The sequence below is a fragment of the Sus scrofa genome, chromosome 14 (genome assembly GCF_000003025.6).
Source record: "Sus scrofa isolate TJ Tabasco breed Duroc chromosome 14, Sscrofa11.1, whole genome shotgun sequence".
NCBI lineage: Eukaryota > Metazoa > Chordata > Mammalia > Artiodactyla > Suidae > Sus > Sus scrofa.
This window is the reverse complement of record NC_010456.5, coordinates 82,288,898-82,311,594: the sequence shown is the minus strand read 5'-3', so window position 1 is coordinate 82,311,594 and position 22,697 is coordinate 82,288,898. Positions and strand designations below refer to the sequence as shown.

At 48.5% G+C, this 22,697-nt stretch overlaps 1 protein-coding gene and 1 long non-coding RNA gene across 9 annotated transcripts in view; one reads left to right on the top strand and one right to left on the bottom strand.

Moving 5' to 3' along the window:
• TSPAN14 (tetraspanin 14) overlaps positions 1-6,001 on the bottom strand; it is a 59,082-nt gene extending 53,081 nt beyond the window's left edge. Inside the window, exon 1 of one of the 7 annotated variants that reach the window (XM_021074409.1) lies at positions 5,983-6,001. The gene's annotated coding sequence lies outside the window, so the exon portion shown is untranslated. Of the gene's footprint in view, positions 1-591; positions 617-4,436; positions 4,807-4,885; positions 5,046-5,206; positions 5,426-5,613; positions 5,633-5,982 lie in introns of those variants that run through there. The other 6 variants (XM_021074410.1, XM_001926602.6, XM_021074407.1 and 3 more) reach the window with 6 other exon arrangements.
• Positions 5,993-21,855, top strand: LOC102167252. Of its 2 annotated transcripts, XR_001301044.2 has the most exons (4): positions 5,993-6,731; positions 7,630-7,797; positions 8,419-8,524; positions 21,170-21,855. It is a non-coding gene; the product is annotated as an uncharacterized LOC102167252 (long non-coding RNA). The 2 variants fall into 2 exon arrangements; XR_002338971.1 differs by lacking the exon at positions 21,170-21,855 and having other exon boundaries at positions 5,996-6,731; positions 8,419-9,082.

Genomic DNA, 22,697 nt, shown 5'->3' with positions numbered 1-22,697 from the left:
TTGTTAACCATTGAGCTATGACAGGAACTCCCTCAAAGCCTCTTTTTTCTTAATGCTCTCTGGGCCCGGCAGAGAAGATGGGCACATGCAGGTAGACAGGGAAAACCCAGAGAAGGGGCTCATCAAACCTCTCCTTGGGGTCGCCCTCTGCCCATTCCCATGTCCCGATCTGTCTCCAAACCTTATCCAGGCACAAACGCCAGGCCTCAGCTCTCCCAAATTCTAGGCAACACACAGAGTCAGAGGCAGCACCAGGAGTGCACCTCTGACCCAGGATCCCCCTGTGACCCAGGATCCCGAGGCCCTGCCATGGCTCTCAGCCATGCAGCACAAGCTGATAGAGCCCAAGAAGGGAGAAGCCTGTCCCTCTAGCTCAAGGACACCAGGGCTCCTGGATCTTCTCCCCAGCTGCTGGGCGAGGGAGCCAGAACAGACATCCAGAAGGAAGCCTGGCGGGTCAGCTTTAGATTACCAGGCCTGCAGCCTCCTAAAAGAAAACCACAGCCCCGCCCCACCCGGCCCCGCCCAGCCCAGCCCAGCCCCACCCAACCCCACCAGGCCCAAGAATGGAGGAAGTGGGGTTCCCAGAACCTGCGGCTGGTGAGCACTTTGCTGAGAGGCGTCAACGTGACGGCAGCAGTTCCAAACCAGAGTATCAGCCTAACTCAGGGGCTGCTTCTCAAACTTGAAGTGTGCACTATGCTTCACAGTAACACACAGGACAGGAAGGGCAGATTCCTCTCACTTTACAGATGAGAAAAATAAGTCCAGGAAGGGAATAAAAAAAAAAAAAAATCAAATACTTGTCCAGGGCACTCAGCTACAAAGTAGATGCAACTCGAAAGCTGGCCTCCCCACCTTCCACTCTACATGCTGGACAACATTATTCATCATTACATTTAATAGGCAGGGGCACTCAATACTTCCCACCAGGCAGGCCCTGTGCTGTTCCAACACAGCCACTTGCCCTGTCTGAACAACAACAAAATGCTGTTAAGGAAGAAAACGGATGTTGAGACATTATGAATACCCCCACTGCTGCAATGAAGATGAACCAGGAATGCTGGCATTCACCTAGACCAAAGAGTCTCAAAACACTAAACTACAGTCCCCTGGGGACTCTGATGAATGGCCAAGAGCTGGACCGCTTCTGTAGATCCCCCCCCATCCCCTCTCCCTCTATTCCAGATGGGAAAACAGAAGCCCTGAGAAAGGAGGAAACATGCCGAAGGACAGCAAGAGTTAACCACGAGCGGAAGACCTGAAGTCTCACCACCTCCACCAGTGTTTCCTGGCCCTGCTGGAAGTCACCAAGGACCAAGCAGGTGACAAAGCACAGAAGCAAGGTCCATAGTGTATAGCCAGCTCTTTGACACCCTGCAAGGGTGGCCTGACTGGAAAAATGCAATTAACAGAGGGGTTCTACCCACTTCGCAGGCCAGCGAACCATCCCAGCCCCACGCTCAAGCCTGTTTTCCATGTGACTCCCATCCTTTAGTAACCTCACACCTGACGTTTACACACCTCTAGCTTTACAAGCTCAGCCCCAGAGTCTCGTAAGGGGAACAACACGGCCTATGGGGTGCCTCCAAGAAAGGAGGCTGCTCTCACCACCACGTGGGGAAGTCCAAGAAGTCCAAGTGCTGATGTGTGGGGGCAGAGAGGGCAAACAGGAGCCTGCTTCCTTCTCATGGGCATTAATACCCCTCTTTCAAGGCCCCTGGGGGCCCAGTAGCAGGAAACAAGAGATCATCGACCCAGTTCACAGCCCCTAACACCAGGGTAGGAGCTAAACAAATACTTAATAAGAAGCCCTGGCCTGGGATTCACCACTAGTCCTTGGGCACACAAACAGATGAATGAATAAATGAATGAGCAAGAGGAACTCAAATAACTTGTCCAGGGTCAGAGGAGCAAGCGGCTTCTGCATGCATTTTTGCTCACCAACCTCTTGCCCTTCAAATGCGGCACCTCGATTCATCTTTAACCTAAATGGCATTTCTTTGACTAATTCATCATGAATGTTCCTGATGACAAAGAAACACACAACACTTGGACCCAGACCTTGGGAAGAAGTCACAGAGAAGGCACAGTGGTGGGCAGGTGGCAGGCATTCACCAAATGTTTCCAGTCCTTTTTCACTCCCCAGCCTGCAGGGAAGTGTGGCCATGCGACTGCTTCAGCCATTGAAAGGCCACTTCTGGGTGGAAGCTTTAAGAGCCAGGGTGAGATTCATCATGCTCTCTGTCCCTCTGCCCAAGTGACCAGGAATGTTCCAATTACTCATCATGGATCCCACAGTAAGAACAACATAAAGCAGATACGCAATGGATGTGGTGTGAGCAAGAAGCAGTCCTTTGTTGCTTTAAGCCTCTCAGATTTGAGGACTTATCACAGCAAACCCTGATCTATCTAGGCAGATACAATGATCTCTCTAGGCAATGATTCACTCTCCAATCTCCTACACATGGCAGCACTGATCTTCCCATTCCTTGGCCTTAGCGAGACAAAAGCTATATTGCAAGTCAACCAGCAGGGCTTCAGAGGCACCTGCTATGTGCCCAGACAGATAAGACGCTTTCAGAAGCAGAAAATGTAAGGGCACCTGCCCTGAAGGATTTACTAGTTCCTCTGGGCCAGGCCTGTTCAGAGTATTAACCAACTTGAATCATTTCTGAGAGGAAAGCATATCTAATTAGGAAAACTGGTTCTCATTCAGACCTTAAGCAAGTTACTCTGTGACCTCTGCAGGCCACTGTTTCATAGTCTGTAAAATGGGACCTTAACATCATCTACCATACTATGTGGTTCTGAGGATTAAATGAGTGAATACAAGCAAAGCCTCTTGGAGAGTACTGGGTGTAAGTCTTGACAAATAGTTAAGTCTCAATAAACCCACTCTTACTGCACATTTAAACCTTCCACGTAATTGCAGTAAGTTTGTCCCTTATAAACTCCTCTAGATTTTAAACCCAGCACAGGTTTCCCAAGACTGGCACAATGGCACTTTGTAGGCACTGCCAAACTGTATCGTACTTCAGTGGAAGTAACAAGTCAAATCTCTGAGCACATGGTAACCTAGAGTGAGGCCTCAGGAATCGCTTCTACAACCCAGAGCTTCCAGAACTCCCTGTTCCCTGGCCTCCATGGGAAATTCACTACTACCAGGACCTGCAGGGTGAGGTTCCCTCCCCTCCCACACAGGGCATGAGCTTTGTCCTCCTATTCCCAAACACAGGAAGGGAGGCCGCCCTCACCTGTTCTCAGAGATCTGCTCACTGCCCAGCTGGTAAAGGGGGTTAGTTCCCCGGGTAGCCAAGCCTTCTGCAGCCCTTTCCTCTTCATGCCCTTTCTTCCTGGAGGCAGCCACAAACCTCCAGACACACCATGAGCTTCAACTCCTGTTTGCCTGAATAATGTTGCTAAGCTGAGGTCAAGCTTGTATTAATAAACACTACAGAGCACTGCTACATGTCCATCCTGGGATCTAAGACCACAAAGACCTGCCAGCCAATCAGGGAGCCATGAGTCTGGAACAGTGCTTGCAACAGCATCTGGAAGCCCCCAGACTCTCAGCCATGCTTTGTTGAACAAACTGAAGACCATGTTTGGTGGTCCAAGCAGTGGATTTGAGAGATGTAGGGATGGAGAGATCAAGAAATTTTCCAACAGAAGAGGGGTGCAACAAAGGATAGCGCAATAAGAGGGGAGGGGAAATCGCCTGGTAGCCTGGGCTTCCAAGGCCTGTCTCCCAGATATTATGGATCCTCGTGATGGGATAAAGCTTGGGGACAGCTGAGAGGAGCCAGAAGGGCATATGGGGCCATTATGGAGGAATATGGGCTTCATTCTGAGGGTGCCAGGGCCTAGGAGGATCCCTGGAAAACAAGGGTGCTTGGGCCTTCCACAGGGCTAGCTGAATATTGAGGGGATGTAGGGGTGCTGGGGTGCTCTGCCCGCCTAGGCCCCAGGATTCCCTTCAAAATCAGGGAAGGGTAACCCAGGCACTCTGCAGGCAGTAACTTCCCCTACCTGGAGGTCAAGGGGAAGGGGAAAGTCTACTTTTGAAGATTTGGCAAGCTCCACCCACTCCTATCAGCCCAAGGACAACCCACATCTCTGAAAGGAGGAGGACTCCTACATAGCAAACCCCGGCGAGCACACCTGCAGAGTTGCCAACCCAATGCCCTATACTCATGGCCCAGAAAGACTTCGTCACCCTAGACAACAGCACGGGGGACAGTCATCAAGCTGGTACACACGGCCGAACTCATCACCGGTCTGCAGCCAGTCGCCAGGCCAGCACCGATCCAACCACTTCCCGGCGACTCCCCACAGCACTGACTGCTTCCTAGCCGGAGACCAACTTCGTGTCTCCCAGATGTGTCCCACTCCAAGTCCCTAAACACACACACACAAACACACACCGAACCCACCTGCACCACCATCACTCCCCGACAAGAAGCAGCGGCCCGGGACGAGCCAACTCTGGAGCCACAGACCCAACTCGACTGAAGCTCCAGTTACGTCAGGAGACGGGCTTTGCTCCCAAGCACAATCCCAAACGACCAACACGGAGAAGGTGAATCACCACCTACTCAATCTCTGGCCGCCCTGAATCTGTGCAGGGTAGAGTGAGACACACCGCCGGGGTGGGCGACTTGGAGCACACTCAAGGCGGGGCGGGGGAGGGGACCTCCCTCCCCGGTCCGCGCCACCCTCTCTACCCCGGCTCGAGCTCCGGGCGGCCGAGGGTCCGTGCCGGAGCCAAAAGGAGTGCTCGTCCCAGGGCTCGAAGCTGGGGAGAGGGGCAGAACCCTGAACGGCGGCGGTCCGGCCCCTCCCTCCCGGGTCGCTCCTACCCCCGCCCAGCCCCAGAGCGCACCCGACTGGGGAGGCGGACAGAGCAAAGGCGAAGGAACCTCGAGCGCCAGCCGAGTCTCCTGCTGCTGCTTTCACTCTGCTGGGCGCCCGAGTTCGGCTCAAAGGGGTCCGGGCCAAGGCCTCCAGCCCCTCGCGGGCGATCTGGGCAGACAAAGCCAGCGCCGCCCGCCGGGCCGCCCCGGGGAAGGGGCGAGGGATCCGGAGGGAACGAGCCCGGACCTGGCGATCAATCCTAGTCCCCAGAGGGCGCTCGGGGGTGTTGGCCTCAGACAATGGGGGGGCAAGGCCCGATGCTCCAGCAAGGGCTCGGCGTTGTACTTACCCGGGCGCAGCGGCAGCGTCGGCAGCGGCAGCGGCGGCGCGGCCGGGTTCGGCCGAGGAAGTTATAGCAAGTTAGGCGGCGCGGGGCGGGAGGGCGCGACTCAGGCCGTCCGAGCGCGGGGGCGGGGCGCCGAGGGGCGGGGCCGGGGGCGCGGCGCCCGGCGGCGTCCCAGAAAGGGGCGCCACTTCCCTGCGCCGCCGGCGCGGCCCCGCCCTTCGTCGCCCCGCCCCCGCCGATCGTCCCGCCCCCGCCCCGCCCGGCCTTCCAGCCCCCCGCCTCAGCAGAGCCTACGGGCCTAGTCCCCGACCCGCCCCTTTGTCCCGCTTTGGGCGGGGCCGGAGGCGGGGGCAGCCCGGCTCCGCGCTAACCCAGTGGGTGCGCCGCGCGGGCAGAGCGCTTACACTCACCCAATGTTGGGGGCTGAGGTGATAGGCGGAGGCGCGCGGAGGCCACACCAGCCTTGTCTCTGACCCTGGCGGAACTCCTCCAGCCTAGGAGACGCTCGAATTGTGGGGGCCGAAGGGAAGCACACCTTGAGGCTACGGGGTTGACTGGGTAGAGAGGTGAGCTCAGGGTTAGAAAAATGGCTGAACTGAAAATACTGGAAGCGGTCCTGCCGGGCCTCAGAGACTGGCGGTGGGGGTAGGCTTTAAGACAAAGGTAGTAAATTAACATTTATTTTTGTGCAAACCTGGCCGTAAAGACTGGCTCCTTGTAGTCTTTGTGCTAAAAATACCACGCTTTCTTCGGACAGCCGGCCTAGGTTTGTCCCTCACCTTCTTAAGGAGATGGCTGAGAGAATTCTTGAGAGGGAAGTGTGGAGGACTGCAGGTACAGCCTGTGGTGGAGGTATTCACACTGCTGGCTGGGCTCTGGGGTCTCAACCCAACTATCTAAAAAATGAGGCCCAGGCACACCACGCTGATCCTTAAACACATTCAGGTGGAGGTGATTTGTTCTGCTGGGTCTGTTAAAACTGGGCCAAGAGACTAGTTGCACCACATTGTAGTAAAAGCAACCAAAAGGTTAAGTCCAATGTAAGGAGGAGATCGTGAAAAGCAACTGTTCAGTCCATTCCCAGTTTTGGGTTGGTTTTGGTTGTTTGTCTTAAATTAAGGGGGATGCAGCCTGCCTGTGACACCCCAGGCAGCTCAGAGACCTTGGGGAACCTACCCACCCATTTGTCCTTAAGCAGAAAGAGAATGTTTGATTGAATGCCTGATCTGTGCCAGGCCCTCTTTTGATGCTGGGGATACAGCAGTAAACAAGACAACTAAGGCCTCTTGCTCTATAAAGCAGATTTTTGGTGGAGAAGACAAGTACTTGCAAGTTAAAGTAAATGCTGGAACAAAAACAAGGGACTGGAATAGAGAACAAGAGTTACTTTAGGTGACGACAGCAGGGAGAATGTCTTTTGAGGAGGTGATGTTGAAAATGAAGTCAAAAGAATGAGGAGATATCCTTGGGAAGAGCCAGGCAGAGACATTCCAAGTCAAGAACAGTTTGTGCCTAGGCCTTGAGAAAGGTAAGCTGTGCATGTGTCAAGGAGCTGAAAGAAAACCTGTGTGTCCAGAGTTGCAAGCCTGGGAAAGAGGACCAGGATGAAGTGGGGAGATGGGCAGGGGCCAGGCCATGCAAGACTGTATCTAGGAATAGAGACTTTTTTTTTAATGACCACACCTGCGGCTTATGGAAGTTCCTGGGCCAGGGATTGAATCCCAGCTACAGCTGCGACCTACGCAGCAGCTGTGGCAATGCTGAATTCTCAACCCTCTGCCCAGGGCATCAAACCAGTGCCTCCCACAGTGACCCAAGCCACTGCAATCAGATTCTTTTTTTTTTTTTTGGTCTTTTTATGGCCACACATGAGGCATATGGAGATTCCCTGACTGGGGTCGAATGGGAGCTGTAGCTGCCGGCCTACACCACAGTCACAGCAATGCCAGATCTGAGTCACGTCTGCAACCTACACTACAGCTCACAGCAATGCCAGATCCTTAACCCACTGAGCAAGGTCAGAATCAAATCTTCGTCCTCATTGATACTAGTCACATTCGTTTCTGCTGAGCCAGGACAACAGGAACTCCCTGCAGTCAGATTCTTAACCCACTGTGCCACAGCGGGAACTCCTAGGAATGGAGACCTTTTAATTAAACCATTGAATGGTTTTATGCAGAGGACTAACGTGTTTTGATTTTCTGCTGTGTAAAGCATAAATTGGGTGGGTGGCAGGCAAAAATAAAAGCAAGGGGACAATTAGACTGCTGTGGCAGCCCCAGCTAAAGCTAATGGTAGCTTGGACTGAATGGTGGCCTCACTAAAATGAGTGGTTGAGAGATGCTATTTTGAACATGGACACTGAGAGGATAGATGTGGGGGGAGGGAATGGAGAAACCAAAGATAATTTTCATGTTTCCGGCTAGAGTTAGAGGGTGAACAGTGCCTCGTATATTGGATGGAGTAGCCTGGAGGAGAGAGACTACAGCCCCAGGAAGCACATCAAGAATTCTGTTTTAGTCATGTTGTGTTTGAGATGCCCATAAGAAATCCAACTTGATTGTCCAGTCACAAGAAGCTCACCCAGGCTGAAGGTAGGGATTTGGGAAGCATCATTTTAAAGATGGTAAACGCCTTGGGATCTGAAGGGTAGGAGATAGATGCAGAATAGGAAAGGGTTCAAAGAGGGACCTAGAGGAGTCAGAGGAGCCAAGCAGGGAAGAAGGCTGAAAAAGAGAAGCTGATTGCCATGCGCTGTGGTGTGTAGGTCACAGACGCGGCTCAGATCTGGCATTGCTGTGGCTGTGCCATAGGCTGGGGGCTACAGCTCCAATTTGACCCCTAGCCTGGGAATCTCCATATGCCACAGGTGTGGCCCTAAAAAGTCAAAGAAAAAGAGAAGCTGAGGAGGCGAAAAAAGAACCTTGTGAGCGTTATATCTCAGAGACTGAGAAAGCAGTGTTTCCAGATCACTTACGAGGAAAGGGAAGATCCTTTGACTCTGATAACATGAAGGTCATTGGCACACATAATAAAGGCAGTGATCCTGGAGTAGTGGGGTGGGAGCCAGACCACAATAGAACTGTCGTATTTAGACAACTTGTCCAACAAAGAACAGAACTGGGAGGAGTCTAGAGAGCATTGTGGACTCATAGGCTTTGGCAGAGATGGCTGATGACCCTAACAGCCATTCTCCCCCATTTCCTTTATCATAGAATTTCCAGGTCTAGCTGGCCACATGGCTTCCCTGAATAAAAGCAAGTTTCTAGGACTCCCTCTTTGCTCAACATGGTCACATGACTCAGTTCCAGCCAGCAGGAGGTAAGTACAATTCGGGAGAACTAGCCTTAAAGGGAGGTGCTTTGCTCAACCATGGGTCTCTCCTGTTCCTTACAATGTGTGACTGTGTAGCTAGAGCTCAAACAACTGTATTCAACTTTGAAATGTAAGCCATGTGTTGAAGATGTTAGGGCAACAAGTTGGAATAAATTTGGGTTCCTGATGTTTACATAGCCACCGCACCTGCTCTGGACCACCCACCTCTTGACTTTGTATATGAGAAAAAGAAATTTCCATCTTGTTTAACCCTCTGTTTTCCAGTGACATACCTAATTTTAACTTTTGTTAGGATACAGAGGGTTTTGTTAACATACCAAGGTTAACTAGAGCAGGTTTGCAGAATGATAGGAGTGATGCAGGAGAGATGGCAGAAGTGATGATTCTGAAGGTGAAAGGAGATGGGCCTCCGCAGGAAGGAGAGGACACCTCTAGTAGAGGGATGGCTCCACCATTATTAAGAAGGGCGTGTGGAGTTCCCTTCGTGGCTCAGTGGTTAATGAATCCAACTAAGAACCATGAGGTTGCGGGTTCAACCCCTGGCCTCCCTCAGTGGGTCGAGGATCCAGTGTTGCCTTGAGCTGTGGTGTAGGTCACAGACACGGCTGGCATTGCTGTGGCTCTGGCGTAGGCCAAAGGCTACAGCTCTGATTAGATCCCTGGCCTGGGAACCTCCATATGCCACGGGAGTGGCCCTAGAAAAGCCAAAAAGCCAAAAAAAAAAAAAAAAAAAAGGTAGTGTGCAATAGTTCCCTTGTGGTGCAACAAGTTCAGGATCTGATGTTGTCACTGCAGTGGTTCGAGTCACCACTGGCTTGGGTTCAGTCCTGGCCCAGGAACTTTCAGGTGCCATAGGCAAGGGGGAAAAAAAAAGAAAAAAAAAAAAAGGTGTGAAGGCTGAGAACATGTTTCCAGTGAAGGTTAGGAACAGAAAGACGATCATCCGCATCCACACCTGATGATTTCTGCTTAATCCTGCATATGAAGGAGGTCGTGAGCTTAAACAAGGAGAAGAGGGTAAAGCCAATATTGTGGACCGTGGTGCTGGAGGTTCCTCCTGTCTGAGTGGCTGCAGGGAGACAGCTGCTTTCTGAGCAGTTGGCCACACTGCTGCAGGGTGTGAAGAGGGTGAGGGAAATGCCCACAAAGCCTGCCCTCCACCCCTTCCCCACCAGGCCTCCCTAAATAGCTACTTACGACACTGCCATTCCCAGCTGCCCTCTGAGACCACCAAGCTTTACCTGACCCATTTTTACAGTCATATGGGCTGGCTTCTGAGAGCATAAGGGATAATCAAAGCATAGCAGGCCCATTTTCTCTTCCTTTCTTAAAAAGTAAAAAAAAAAAAAAAAAAGAGTTCCCATCGTGGCTTGGGGTAACAAACCCAACTAGTATCCATAAGGATGTGGGTTTGATCCCTGGCTCTGCTCAGTGGGTTAAGGATCTGGTGCTGAGGTGAGCTGTGGTGTAGGTCACAGATGTGGCTTGGATCTCCCATTGCTGTTGCTGTGGTGTAGGCTGGCAACTACAGCTCCAATTTGACCTCTAGCCTGGGAACTTCCATATGACATGGGTGCAGCCCTAAAAAGACAAAAATAACATAAAATAAAATGAAAAGAATTGCACTGGTGATCAGTTTGAAATGTATAGAAATATCAAATCACTATATTGTGCATTAGAAACTGACATAGTGTTGTAGGTCAATTATATACTTCAAAAACAACAAACTCACGGAAAAAGAGATCAGATTTGTTGTTATCAGAAGTAGGGGGTGGAGAGGGAGAACAGATGAAAGGGATCAGAAGGTACAGGAGTTCCCATCGAGACCTAGCAGGAATGAACCTAGCATCCATGGGGACTCAGGTTCAATCCCTGGTTTCGCTCAGTGGGTTGATGATCTGGCGTTGCCATGAGCTGTAGTGTAGGTTGCAGACACGGCTTTGATCCTACATTGCTGTGGCTGTGGTACAGGCCAGCAGCTACACCTCTGGTTCGACCCTAGCCTGGGAACCTCCATATGCTGTAGGTGCAGCCCTAAAAAGACAAATAAATAAAGAAAGAAAGAAAGAAAGAAGGTACAAACTTCCAGGTATAAGATAAAGAAGCATGCAGTATATAATTTTCAGCATGATTAAGTAACCCTGCTGTATGTTATGTGTGAAAGTTGTTCAGAATAGATCCTAAGAGTTCTCATCACAAGGAAAAAAATTTTTTCTTCTATTTTTACATCTATGTGAGTTGACAGATGTTCACTAAACTTATTGTGGTAATTATTTCATGATTATGTAAGTCAAATCATTATGCTGTATACCTTTAACTTATGTAGTGTTGTGTGTTAGTTTCATCTTAGTAAAACTGTAAGAAAAGTACAACATAGCCTAAAAAACCAAATAAATTAAAAGAATTGAGATATGGACAGTCCCAACTCATAAAAGGGCTGTATTGTAAACAGTGCCTTAGTTTCTGGACTGGTCCCTGGGACCATAGTTACCAAGAAAATAACTATAGCACAGATTACAAGCCTGAGGTATAGATTATGAGAACAAAAAACAGTAGAAGACAGCCTAAAAAAGAGAGAAGATAAGAGTTTCTTCTTCTTCCTGGACCTGGAGTTGGCTGTAAATAAAATTTTAAATGAAGGAGTTTGGCCTTTATAGTCCTCAACTTCCTCCCTACTTCTCTGTCCCAGTCTGGTCCTGTCCCAGTGCTGCTCTGCCTCACCCGGGACTTCATGCTGTAGTGCCTCTCTCCCTCTTTGTGTACAAGCCAGGGGGTGGGGGATGCGGGGAAGCAGCTTGAATAGAAGAGGGACTTGGTATCCACGCTTTCCTATTTCTCAGCCTCTTTTTATTTTTTTTAATGTTTTATTTTTTATTTTTATTTTTGTCTTTTTAAGGTCACACCCATGGCATATGGGGGTTCCCAGGCTCGAGGTTCAGTCGGAGCTGCATCTGTCGGCCTACACCGCAGTTCACAGCAATGCCGGATCCTCAACCCACTGAGCAAGGTCAGGGATCAAACCCACAACCTCATGGTTCCTAGTTGGATTCGTTTCCACTGCACCATGATGGGAACTCCTCTCACCCTCTTAATATGAACAATATACCTGACATCTCTGAACCTTAGTTTTCTTATCTGTAAAGTCAAGATAAAAGTAAAACTTACCTCGCAGGCTTATAGTAAGAATCAAATGACATAACATTTGTAAAACATCCTATAAACTGGAAGGAATTCTTTTTTCTGGAATCGATGGCTTATTAGGGCCAGATGACCAAGGATCTTCATGTTAGTTCAGAATGTTTTGGTTAGAAGTGAAAAAACCCCACCCAGGGGAATTCCCATCGTGGCCTAGCAGAAATGAATCTGACTAGTATCCATGAGGATGCAGGTTTGATCCCTGGCCTTGCTCTTTGGGTTAAGGATCCGGTGTGCTTTGTGCTGTGGTAGGCCAGCAGCTGCAGCTCTGATTCGACCCCTAGCCTGGGAACCTCCATATGCCATGGGTGTGGCCCTAAAAAGACCAAAAGAAAAAAGAAAAAAAAGCCCCACTCACACTAGCTTAGGCCAAAGAAGGGAAGATTACTGGAAGGACACTCAGGTCACTCAGAATCAAAAAAAAAAAAAAAAAAAGGACTTGAGGGAGTTCCCCTTGTGGTTCAGTGGGTTAAGAACCCAACTAGTGTCCATGAGGATGCAGGTTCGATTCCTGGTCTCGCTCAGTGAGTTGGGGATCCAGAATTGCCATGAGCTATAGTGTAAGTCACAGACATGGCTCCGATCCCATGTTGCTGTGGCTCTGGCATGGGCCAGCAGCTGCAGCTCCAATTCAACCTCTAGCCCAGGAACTTCCATATACCGCAAGTGTGGCCATAAGAAGAAAAAAAAAAAAAAGACTTGAAACCAGATTGACTCTAGACACTAGGGACTGATCCTGCAGGCTCCCCAGACCAGGAGCCCCTCCCTCTGTCTCCTAGTGTTCAGAGTTTGCCCCATGTTGGAGATGTGGCTCTGAATAACTACACTCTAGGTTGGTTTGAATAAATCCCAATAATTGGCCATCTCTGGACATGTGCCTACTCATGGATCAATCACTGTGGCAAAGGAGAAAGGATTCCCTGACTAGACCAGGTCTATCCCTGTGGGCAGTAGGGCAACACCTTTCCCAAGGCAGAGATGGTGTGTGCAGGACCAGCATAATTCAGAAGAATCTTACAGTATATACCTAATCCTCCTTAGTCCCTAAACAGACACTGAAAGATTTTAGGCAGAATAGTAGCATTGTTACTTTTGTGCTTTTAGAAGATCCCTAAGGCTTCAGTAGGAAGAGAAGATTGGAGGGAGCAAGATTAAAGACTAGTTATGAAGGGAATTCCCTGGTGGCTCAGTGGGTTAAGGATCCAGCATTGTCACTGCTGTGGGTCAGGTCACTGCTATGGCATGGGTTTGATCCCTGACCCAGGAACTTCCTCATGCTGTGGGCATAGCCAAAAAAAAAAAAAAAAAAAGAATAGTTGGGAAAGAAAGTAGTTCAGGAAGATGGTGATGAGGAAATGACAAGAGGTGAACAGAGTCAAAATATATTTAGTAGGTAGAATTGAAGAGTGACTAATAGGATGCTGACTAATAGGATTCTGGTTTCATAGACAGTGATACTGTTCACTGAGACCAGGAATCCAAGTGACTTGGTGAGGGGTGACAACTTAGACCTCTTCCATTGGAGGTGTCTCTGTGGACAAAGAAGAGAGGTCCAGTTTGCAGTTTGAAGTTCAGGAGAGACATCTAAGCAGAAGCTATAAATTTGGCAGTTGTATTCATCAGAGCTTGGGTTTGGCTCCTATCACATCAACCCAACCAGATTGCTTTAACTAAAGGGGTTTATTACTATACTTACTGAAAACTCTGACATAATGCAGTCTGAAGGTAAGCAAAGCAAAACTTGTCAGCAGTTCCACAGTCACTCAGGTCCCAGGTCCACTCTGTTGGTCTACTTTGGCTCTCCTTACTGGAAAGCTTGCATCCTCAGAGTCAGCTTATGATCATACAATGGCTGCTCCAGCTCCAGCTTCCTCTCTGCATTCCAGATAGGCAGAAGAAAGAGCAAAAAGGATGAAGGAGCAGCACCCGTGTTAGGAAAGCAACACTGCCCCAGAAATCCTCTCAGACTGCTGCTTATGCCTCATTGGTCAGGTCTGGGCACATGGCAAACATTAGTTCCAATGGAGGCCGGGAAATGTAATTTTTAAAAATTAGGTCCCTGTAGATCCCATTGTACCTCAGTGGTGATGAACCCAGCTAATACCCATGAGAGTGTGGGTTCATCCCTGGCCTTGATCAATGGCTTAAGGATCCAGCATTGCGGTGAGCTGTGCCATAGGTCACAGATGTGGCTTGAATCCCATGTTGCTGGCTGTGGTGTAGGCCGGCAGCTGCAGCTCTGATTCAGCCCCTAGCTTGGGAACTTCCATATGCCACTGGTGCAGCCCTAAAAACCCCCCCCCCAAAAAAAAATCCACACATTTCCAAGGGCTTCTTTCTCCTATTTGCATCTGCAGCCTCAGCCATGAAGCCTCTATCCTCAGATGGTGTCCCCTACCAGGCTGTAAAGATTTGTGGTAGGAACCCACATGTGAGCACAAGACACAATGGAGCATACTTTGATGATGGCAGCTGAGACTGTTAAAAGATGATGGTGACAAGGCATCCTATCTCACCTTAGTGGTCCATAAATAAATAAATAAAAACAAAATTAGGTCCCCGAGCCTGTTCGAAAGAAAGGAGAATGTGGTTTTTGTTTTTGTTTTTGTCTTTTTAGGGCTGCATCTGAGGCATATGGAGGTTCCCAGGCTAGGGGTCTAATCGGAGCTACAGCTGCTGGCCTACACCTTAGCCATAGCAACTTGAGATCCAAGCCATGTCTGCAACCTACACCACAGTTCATGGCAACGATGGAACCTTAACCCACTAAGCAAGGCCAGAGATCAAACCCACAACCTCATGGTTCCTAATCAGATTTGTTTCTGCTGTGCCACAATGGGAACTCCTGAGAATGATTATTGAGAGAACTGCACATGTATGATAATTAAAACCATGGGAGTAGAGGAAATTACCCTGGGACTAGGAGTTGAGAAAGGAAAACGAATGAAGCAGAATCCTGATGATGAACGTGGTGGTGACCAGGAAGAGAAGAAGGAGAGGGATTAAGGAGACTAGAAAGAGCAGCCAGCGAGGTAGCAGCAAAGCCAGAAGGTGGTGTGATGGAAGTCAAGGGAAATGAATATTTCAGGAAGGAAGGCGTGGTCCCCATATTCCAGTGCTTCAGGGAGGGCAGCAAGACCTGGCCACGTGTCAAGGCTGAGGTGTGGCCATTGGAGTTGGCAGCTTCAGGGAGCTGGTTCTGTGGAATACTTGAGTTAAAAGCTGTTAACAATGGGCTGAAATAAATAAGCATCAGAGTGAAGTTGTTAGCTGGAAGATGATGTGGGTAAGAGGTGGATTTGTTTGTTTTTAAGGAGACTTGAATATCTTTAAATGATGGAGGTAAGAAGCAGTAGACAGGAAAGGCTGAAGAGAAAGAGATGATACCTCCTTGAGAAGGTGGGAAGGGTTGGGGTTCCAAACAAGAGGTTGGCCAAAAACTGGGGACAGAGGAGCCTCCATGGAGACAGGGAAGGGGGAGTTGAGTGAGATGCAGATGTTGAGGGTTTAGTGAGGGTTCCTAAGTGAAGGCTTCCTTCCTTTTTTTTTGTTTTTTTGTTTGTTTGTTTGTTTTGAAATAGGAATGGTCACCTGTTGAAGGCAAGTGGGTGATTTCTGGGATCCAAGGATTTGAAAGGAACTTAGTAGAAAATGAGGAGTTCCTGTTATAGCGCAGCAGAAACAAATCCGACTAGGAACCATGAGGTTTCGGGTTCAATCCCTGACCTTGCTTAGTGGGTTAAGGATCCGGCATTGTTGTGAGCTGTGGTGTAGGTCACAGATGAGGCTCAGATCTGGCGTTGCTGTAGCTGTGGTATAGGCTGATGGCAACAGCTCCGATGAGACCCCTAGTGTGGGAACCTCCATATGCCGCAGGTGTGGCCCTAAAAAGACAAAAAGAAAAAAAGAAAATGAGAGAAGCTTCTGGGGTTAGGGTTAGGGTTAGGGTTAGGACAGGCAGGAGGGTCTGAAGAAGGATTGAGAGCCCAGCTGAGGATGGTGAACCAGAGTCAGAGTGACAGCTCAGGTGGCAGCCTTCATCCATCCTCAGCAGCTGGGTGAGCCCAGGTACAGAGAGCACAGAGAGTAGGATTGATCAAAGTTTGGGAGTTGGGAGTTCCCATCATGGCTCAGTAGGTTACCAACCCAACTAGTATCCCGGAGGCTGTGGGTTCGATCCCTGGCCTCACTCAGTGGGTTAAGGCTCTGGCATTGCTGTGGCTATGGCTTAGGCTGGCAGCTGCAGCTCCGATTCGACCCCTAGCCTGGGAACTTCCATATGCTGCAAGTGCGACCCTAAAAAACAGACAGACAAGAAAAAGGTTTGCTGGAAAGCGTGATAGAAAAACAGGAGTGCAGAGGGTTGAAGAATATTGGAAAGAAAGCACTGAGGTGTTATATCATGAGTCTTGAGTGGTAAAGAAGAGAAGCAACAGCTGGAAGGGCCAGTAGATGGGGAGAAAGGAGAAGATGGTGGGGCTGGAGGGCCCTCATTGACCACAGAGACAGGAATGGTTGCACAAGGCTGCAGTCAGACAGAGGGATGTATCCACAGGAGTGAGTGATCAAGATGGAATGAGGAGTCCATGGCTCTAGGAGTGAGGAAGTCAGGGCCAAGAGGCCAGTGTGAGGATGGGTCACCCCATGAAGGTATGGCAGGAGCTGGGTGACTCAGGTGCTAATGTCTTTGGTAGACCTTTCACTCCAAGCTGTTTCGAATTGCTATATCCTTTCTTGAAAAGATCAGGGAGCCCTAGAGGAAGTGAATAGAAAAGAAATTAACTTGTTGGTCTGTCACCCAATGCCTGCCCTATTTGTTCCAGAATAGTCTACTGTAAAGAATCCAGGGAGTTCCCATTGTGGCTCAGCGGTAACAAACCCGATTAGGATCCATGAGGATACAGGTTCAATCCCTGGCCTCACTCAGTAGATTAAGCTTCCATTGTTGCTGCTAGCTGTGGTGTAGGTCGCAGATGTGGCTTGGATCTGGCGTTGTTGTGGCTGTGGTATAGGCGGACAGCTGCAGCTCTGATTCAGCCCCTAGCTTGGGAACTTCCATATGCCACTGGTGCAGCCCTAAAAAGCCCACACCCCACCCCCAAAAAATCCACACATTTCCAAGGGCTTCTTTCTCTTATTTGCATCTGCAGCCTCAGCCATGAAGCCTCTGTCCTCAGATGGTGTCCCCTACCAGGCTGTAAAGATTTGTGGTAGGAACCCACATGTGAGCACAAGACACAATGGAGCATACTTTGATGATGGCAGCTGAGACTGTTAATAGGTGATGGTGACAAGGCATCCTATCTCACCTTAGTGGTCCAACCCATAAACTGAGAGTGGGGGAGAGAGCACAGTTATTTAGTAGATAACCTCCCAAAGCCATTCCAGCCCTGTGAGTCAGCTCTGCTGTAATTCCTCCAAATGAGAGAAGATAGTTTTGCCAAAGAAGGAAGGCCTAGATGTGACGTCAGAGAGAAGGAGCAGATCAGAGGTGTTAAGAGCAAGGGCAGACTGCCTGGGCTCATTCCCAGCTCTGCCCCTGGAAGCTATGTCCACTATGGGATCTATGGACTATGGAGCAGATGTGAAAATGTAGTCTGAAAACATGAAAAATTGTTTCTTCTGAAGCAGTTCTCATGTGAACTACCTTTCACAAAGCTATGCATTTGTAAAACAAATGTGGGAAGTGGGCTCAGACAGAATCACTCACCCAAGAAGTGGTAGAACCAGAACTGTCGACTGGTTCTAACAGGCATAACAGATCTTTATGCCTCAGCCTTCCACCAAGACTGGAGAGTCATGAACACAAGTATTTGGGGGTCCACTAAGTCTCTGGGACCTCGTACACAGGCCCTGCCAAGAGGAACCCTGATAGGACCCCCCAGGAAGGAGAGAAAGAGGCACTCGCCCACCCACCTGAAGCAGACCAGAGAACAGGTGGATGCTGCAAGCATCACAGGTGCTTCTGCCTGTCCTCTCACAGCTCTGGGGACTTTTAGCTGGTCTCATGGGAGAACCTGGCTGTCCCTGGGGAGCCGTCTGCATCAACTGCTGCCTCATGCACACACTGCCATCTAGGGGCGGCCGGCTGAACTGAGAGCCACTGCTGTGTGTGTTGGGGCAGTGGAGGGCCTTCAGTCCTGGTCTGATGCTATGGGGCTCTCCTTCCTTCCTGGAGCACTCATTCTCCTGGCTCCCCTCTACAGTTACCCACTCAGGCAGGATCATGTATTGTGGCGGCAGGACCACGCACCTACCCCTTTGTATATCCTGATCTCCCCTCTCTGTAAATGTTACTGCTCCCCACCCCCACCCCCGCCCCCTATCTCCTCTCAGACTCTCAGCCACTCCTGTGTCTTTAGATTTCTTCCTCGCACTGGCTACCCTTCATGTTTATCACCAGACTTGCTCTCTCTCCTGAACCACAGCCCCATTCTAGAATGAAAATCTGATGTCATCACCCTCTTCCCCCAGACCAGGAGAAGTTCATTTCAGTGAAAATTGTGCAGAGGCTGACTAGACCTGTTCTCTGTAATCACATCTGAACAGATCACTGTAACCATGTCTCTGGCCACAGGCCTCCTTCACACTCGGTGACCCAGCCTGTCATCTCTACTATAGTGGTGACTGCACAGACTGCCCTTCAGGACCAGGTATTGGAATCTGATAGCTCAGGAGGTAACTGCTGCCTGGCAGAAGGAAGCAGCCTCACCAGAGTTCTTGGGCCTAAAGCTCACCAAATCTCCCTTTCGTCATTTCTGGATAGTTGCTGAGTGATCCCAGCCCCAGCCTCCCCTTTGGGTCCATGGAGGCCTTCCTTGGAATGTCCTCACGTTTCAGTTTCTCCCCACATCCAGTCTGCTTCCTTCCCTCACTTCCCACACACAAATCACTGGACCAGCTTTTATTTCCTATGCACTTGGCCTCAGCACATGCCATTATCTCAGCTTAGAACATCTTTTGCTCATTCCTTTTGCCTCTGTGAGAATATATAGGGGTGTGGAAACCACACAGCCTGGACCCTCAGCCAGACTCTTTAGGAGAATGGGCCTGGGTGTCCACATGTCACCAGTTCCCAGAGCATCACTCACACTCTGGCACTGGTGTCTCACTTTGTTTCTGCTGCTCAGCTGCTTATGGCCAGCTGGTCCCCAGCTTCTCCTTGGGGCCCTTCCCTGGCTTCTAACCACTGCCTCCTCTGTGAGTCCTCAGCCCTTGCCCCCTTACTCTCTCAGAGAGGCACATTCAGGTGCCTCAAGAATGAGATGCTCATGGCTTTGGTCATCTGTCACCATCCACATCCCTTCTTGGGTAGAACTTTTGTGTCTGCCTTGTAGGAGCCTGTCCAGCTCATGAGGTCCTCAGAGTCCAGGACCCACCTCTGGTCCACTCACTCTGCCCAGGATAGAGAGTTTGGGGTACAGAGCTCTGGTGAGGCCTCCAACAGAAGGTATTGCATTGCCAGCTATCTAAGATCCCCAGGAGAGGGCAGTGATGCATGGCAAATGGGTGCATAATGTCTATGAGGGCTGCTGACTACAGATAATAAACAAATTTAGATCTCTGCATTAGCATTTGTAACCAGTTTTAGTATGAGTATGCAGATCCGGTCCTGCAATGGTTGTATTTTTATTTGTTGATTTTTAAAGGTGTTTGAAACATTTATGAGACTGAATCAATAAAATTGGGAAGTTTGTAATTGATCATATTTAGCATTTAAATGTTCAGGGAAATCTACTTTCTTAAAATTTTAAAAGCTCAAGTTGTTAACCTAATCCTTGTGCAGAGCCTCCTTGCCTGTCTGGTTGCATCTTTCACAAGCATCCTATCTTAAGCTATTTCTTGCCTATCAAAAAAAAAAAAAAAAAGATGGTTAATTGTAGGAGTTGTATATGAAAATTTAGAGAAAGGATGTTTCAGTTTTCCTACATGGCACTGAGACAAGGTGTGGAGCCCTCTATGTTTCTCTGTGTGCACAGAGCTCCTTGGGCATTAAAGAGTAGCTGTGGGGAGCCAAGGGGGTGCTGGGAGCCAGCAGGACCTTTCCTAGGCACCGGGGGTGGGAGAGTGTCTGTCCTGTGCTCAGCCATGTGGCACAGCTGGGGCCAGTGAGGGGAAATGACCCTGTGTACCAGGGTGAGGGGTTCACTGCTGGTGGCCCCCCAGCACTCACCCCACCCAGGCCTAAAGTTGCCCCAAGGTTCTAAGTCACAAAAGCTGGGGAAGAAATGAGAGCCAGACATAAGGGCAGTCCAGGCCTCTTCCTGGCAAATGCTTCAGAGGCTTCCTGCTTGAAAGGGCAATAAGCAGAGCCCACCCCAGGAGCTGACTGTGTCTCCAGGCCCAGCTCCCCAGCCCCTCCTGGGCAGAAGGTGCCTGCCTCCTCCTCCTTCTGCGTATGAGTGGTGCTGGGGTCAGGGCCTGACAGCAGAATGGGCCTTCTAGTGTCCTAAACAACTGCATCCAGTGGCCAGAAGAGCAGCTCTCCCAGGTGCTTATCTGAATTTGCATTCTTTCCCAGGCCTCTGCCTTTGCAGGCCCATAGGGCTTCCCCAGCTCCTCAAGCCGTATTGATTTAATACAGTTGAATGTGGCCCAAGTTTCATGCCATATCCATCACCCTCACTAAGGGGGTGAGGGTGAGGGCACAAAAAATCTTTTGCTCAGTGAACCAGATATGGAGGTTTTCTAAGGGACATGGGATAATGCTATTCTTTTTTTTTTACTTTGTTAAAAATATTTAATTAGTTATTAGATTCACATGAACAAATCAGAAATTTCAAAGTGCATTAAAAGGGACATTTTCATCCCAGCTCTGTCCCCTGCCACCAGTACCCTTGTTCCTAGAGGCAAATACTGTTACATTTTTCATGTATGTTCCTATCAATACGTTATGGCAGACACAGCTAGTTGAACCCTCATATCCATTCTGGTTTTGTTTTTTGGTTTTTTTTGGATAAAGTCACCAAAGTTTAGCAGGGTAAAAACTATCCATGATAAAGACTACATTTCCCAGCCACCCTTGTTTGTTTGTTTTTTACAAATTGAAGGTTTGTGGCAACCCTTCATTGAGCAAGTCTATAGGTGCCATTTTTCCAATAGCACTTGCTCACTTTATGTCTCTGTGTCACATTTTGGTAATTATTTCAATATTTTTAAACTTTTTCCTTATTATTTTTGTTATGGTGCTCTGTGGTAAGTTATCTTTGATGCAAGTATTACAAAAAGATGATGACTTGTGGAAGGCTCAGATGATGGATAGCATTTTTTAGCAATAAAGTATTCTTTAATTAAGGTATGTTCATTATTTTCTTGGACATAATGCTATTGCACACTTAACAGGCTATAGTATAGTGTAAACATAACTTTCATATGCATTGGGAAATCAAAAAATTCACATGACTTGCTTTATTGCTGTATTTATTTTTATCTCAGTAATCTGAAATCAAACCTGCAGTATTTCTGAGATGTGCCTCTGCAGTCCTAAGTCCTGGCCAATGGGAGGTGAGCAGAAGTGACATGTTCTTCTTCCACATCATACCTTAAGGAAATGAAGTATGTTTAGCATTTGACAAAATTCAACATTCTTTCATGATAAAAACTCTCAACAAATTAAGTATAGGAGGACTCAACGTAATAAAGACCATATATGACAAGCTCGCAGCTAACATCATACTCAGTTGTGTAAAGTTAAAAGTCCTGGTCATAGCAATTAGGCAAGATAAAGAAGTAAAAGTCAGAAAGGAAGAAATAAAATTATCTCTGTTTGCAGATGACATGATATAGAGAAACCCTGAAAACCACCAAAAAGCTACTAGAACTAATAAACGGATTCAGTAAAGTTGCAGATTATAAAATCAACATATAGAAAGCAATTGCATTTTTATACACTAACAACAAACTATCTGAAAGAGAAATAAAGTAATTCAAGCTTTCTAACTTAATATACATCTAAATTAATAGACATCTATAGAACTCTCCATCCAACAACTGCAGAATGTATTCTTCTCAAGTGCCTATGAAACACTCTTCATCTTACCTTGGTCAGAATGGCCATCATCAAGAAGTCTACAAACAATAAGTGCTGGAGAGGATGTGGAGAAAAAGGAACCCTAGTACACTGTTGGTGGGATTGTAAATTGGTACAACCACTATGGAAAACAGTATGGAGATTCCTCAGAAAACTCAAAATAGAACTACCATTTGATCCAGCAATCCCACTCCTGGGCATCTATCCAGAGAAAACCATGGCTCAAAAAGACACATGTACTCCGATGTTCCTTGCAGCACTATTTTCACTAGCCAAGACATAGAAACAACCTAAATGTCCATTGACAGAGGAGTGGATCAAGAAGACGTGGTACATATATCTAATGGAATATTACTCAGCCATTAAAAGGAAAGAAATACTGGCATTTTTAGCAACATGGATGGACCTAGAAATTATTATGCTAAGTGAAGTCAGTCATACAGTGAGACACCAAAATCGAATGCTATCAGTTACATGTGAAATCTAAAAAAAGGACAGAATGAACTTCTTAGCAGAACAGATACTGACTCACAGACTTTGGAAAACTTACAGTTTCCAAGAGACAGGTTGGGGGTGGTGGTGGAGGGATGCACTGAGGGTTTGGGATGGAAATTCTATAAAATTTGGTTGTAATGATTGTTGTACACCTATAAATGTAATAAAATTCATTAATCAAAAAAAGTGCCTTGGAGTTCCCGTCGTGGCGAAGTGGTTAACGGATCCAACTAGGAACCATGAGGTTGAGGGTTCAATCCCTGGCCTTGCTCGGTGGGTTAAGGATCTGGCATTGCCATGAACTGTGGTGTAGGTCGCAGACATGGCTCAGATTCCACGTTGCTGTGGCCGTGGTATAGGCCGGTGGCTACAGCTCTGTCTGTGAGTCAGTATCTGTTCCTAGCCTGGGAACCTCCATATGCCACAGGAGCAGCCCAA